Below are 3319 nucleotides of genomic sequence, written 5' to 3'. Positions count from 1 at the left end.
TTACTGTGTTTCTTGTACATTCTTTGTGTGTGTTCCTGTTTGTGCCAATGTTTCCCAAACCTGTTTACTGATTTCTCCAGAATTAAGACCTTTCCTGCTCCTGGGGCGTGGCCTCATGATGCAGCTGCGTGCTGGTTCAGGACTGACTAGGGTGATGAGGAAAGCCTAGTGTCTGTTTCCAGAGCGTGGGAGAACAGCACCTGGGACTGGTTTTTCAAAAGGGTTGATGTGAAAGCTCAAAATACCGTGTGTGCTGAAAAATACACCAGATGTAGGGCACACCTGCACATGTTCTCCACAGACCCCAATAGGAAAGGCCCTCAGCTCCATAAGGTATGGATTAAAATATTCACTGGAGATAATAGGAGGAAATGGAACAGCCCAGATCATCTGTAGCATCAGGCAGACCCCAGATCTGGCACCCCTGTGCAGACTGCCCAGGGTAACTGGCACTGGCACCACAGGCATTACAGTTTTTGTGGGATTTTCCTTGAAGTAAGGAACTCCTGATCATTTCCACTGCCAAGAAAAAGGATCTTTATACAGAACATGCTGCTCTTCAGGACAAGGACAGGGCATGTGGAGCTATGGCCAGACTCCTGTGCCATGACAGGCTGGCTGAGCCTGCAGCACAGTGCAGCTGCTGCTGCCCAGCCTGTGCCCGAGGGCCAGTGGCCAGGCACTGAGCAGCCCCATGTGCCAGCCGGGGTGGGGGCACTGCCCCACTGCAGCCCGAGGTCACCCGTTTGTCACCCGTGACCGCAGGGGCCTCGCTGTAGCAGCAGCTTCCTTCCTTCTCCAGCATCAGTGCACATGGCTGCTGCCTGGCTCCTGGGCTTTATCTCTGTGTCTGGGGAGGAAAGATTGCTCTCCCTTATCATTCACGTGCTGGGAATCCACAGAACACTCCCGGGTGTGGCGAGTGCAGACTGAGAAAGTGCCAAGTTCCTCTTGCATGCTCCTTTCAGATGTACTTTTGCACTCTTCCAGCCCAGCCCTCCCCACACCAACCGTGGGAGCCTTGCCATCAGTTCATATCTCCTGTGTGCTTGCTAACAGCTTTCCAGAATACAAGAAAAACTGATTTTGCTCTGTCTCTTCTGGGCTGTGTGATGCCACCTCATCCATCCACGCTCAGAATGTTTTGCTGTCTCCTAAAGCAAGATTCTTGTTTTGAAAAGCAGCATCATGGTATCAAAGATGCCCAAAGCAGAAGCAAGGCGTTGCTGCCAAAGTCACCTTAGGTACAGGTGCCTGGTGCTGCATTTTATAAAGGATAAAACTTTCCTGCCACTGTTCCCCCGCAACCAACAGGGTAAATGTAAATACATGAAAAAATACCTACACATCTTTTTTAGTCACACAGTTTGAGTTTCAACTTCCTGGTTGGTCCAGATCCTGCTAGTGCTACATTCCTGTTGTGTTTTCACCCCAGCCAGCAGCAAGCACCACACAGCCACTTGCTCACTCTCTCACGAGTGGGATTGTGGAGAGAATTGGAAAGGTAAAAGCTGAAAAACTCTTGGGTTGAGATAAAGACAGATTAATAGTGAAAGTGAAAGCTGGCATACAAGCAAGGAAAAACAAAGGATTTACTCCCTGCTTCCCAGGGCAGACAGGTGTTCAGACACCTCCAGGAGAGCAGAGCCCCATCATGTGTAATGGTGACTTGGGAAGGCAAACACCATCACTCCAAATGTCCCCCCTCCTTCTTCCCCCCAGCTTTCTGTACTGAGTGTGGTGTCATGGGCAGGGTTAGTTGGGGTCACCTGTCCTGGCTGTGTCCCCTCCCCATCTCCCCTGTACCCCCAGCCCCTTCACCAGCGAGGCCATACAAAAAGCAGAAAAGGCCTCGGCTCTAACACTGATCAGCAAAAACAAAAACATCTCTGTATTGTCAGCCTATGCAAAACATAACCCCATATTAGCCACTGTGAAGACAATTGATTCTACCCCAGCCAAACCACTGTCTTTGACTTAGTTCAAGACAATGCAGGCTTCTACCCTCCTCCAGCAAGCTCTGTCCCCTGCAAAGGAGTTCCAGCGATACGTGAACACTGCAGCCCACAGCAGCTTTTCCTGCTTCTCCCTGTCCCAGGGGCTGCAGGCTGGAGTGGCATCTCATGGGAGATTTCTGGTGGAGGAATACAGGGCCACAAGGGAGGATCCCACTCTCTCTGCAGACCCAAACCACGTCTCACTAGCACTGCAGGAGGGCTGTGTCCACACCAGGGGCTGGGATTTGGTTGGCTGCATTGAATTAGTCTGATTACTTGTATTTGAAAATAGGGTGTTGAATTTGGGTGTAACAACAGCAACCGCTCATTTCAGTTCAGCTGAATGCAAGGAAGCAGAAGAGATTGTTTTACTGGAGCAGAAGAAAAATTGAGAGCTGTAGAAAACAGTAAAAGGCAGTAAAACCCCCGAATGGGATATTTCAGTAGAAAACAGATACTTCTCTTAGGGCTAGTGCGTGTTCAATTACTGAATTATAGAGATTAACTATAACATTTAATGAATAGTAATATATCATTACAGTAAAGAAACCATGATTGCATGGTCTCAAAGATTTTCTGCTGTGACAAGTTCCTCTTTTTCTCTCTGGGCATTTCCATCTTCACCTGTTCCCAAGTAGTCTGAAGGCACTGCAGGGATGTATGGCCCCAATCAGGGCTTGTAATTGAAAACAATTAACCAATTAAACCAAGCAGCTAAATTGCTCTGTGAGAAGGGAGGATCCATTTGTGAGATGCAGTGGGATTTGTGGTTCAGATGCCTGCAGCTCTTGGGAAATTTTTGGCTTTAGATTTGTATACCTGAATTCATCCTCTTCTAAATGTGGTAGAGTGATATAGAATATTCCAGCTGGAAGAGGCCTATGACAATCATCTGTCTTGTACTGGTAATGTAAAGATTTAAGGGGTTTCATGAACCTTAACTTAAAGCATAGTGGTGGGTGTCTCACAGAAGCTGGTGAGAAAGTCAATTGTGAGGACCTAGATAGTTCAGCTCCTTATGAGTTCTCTCTCAGACCTCTGTGTGTGTAATTCTGTGTTAAAGCTTATTTGTCAGCAAGCAACACAAGGAGGAAAAGAGGAAGAAATGGTTGCCTAGGACTCAAAAGAAATAAAGGAAAAAAATTAAAAAACAGAAGGGGGAAAAACATACTCAGCAGAAGCTACAAAATAACGTAGAAGTAACTCTTACACTTTCCTCTTTGCACCCTTCCTTAGCGTTTCCGCTCTGCCCACGCCTCTGGTGGTCACTGAGACACTTGGTTTCTGATAAAGAGGAAGGAAAAGCCACCAGCTGTTGTCCC

The sequence above is a fragment of the Onychostruthus taczanowskii genome, unplaced genomic scaffold (assembly GCF_017590055.1).
Source record: "Onychostruthus taczanowskii isolate IOZ18803 unplaced genomic scaffold, ASM1759005v1 scaffold13, whole genome shotgun sequence".
Taxonomy (NCBI): domain Eukaryota; kingdom Metazoa; phylum Chordata; class Aves; order Passeriformes; family Passeridae; genus Onychostruthus; species Onychostruthus taczanowskii.
Note: the sequence above shows the minus strand (reverse complement) of the source record.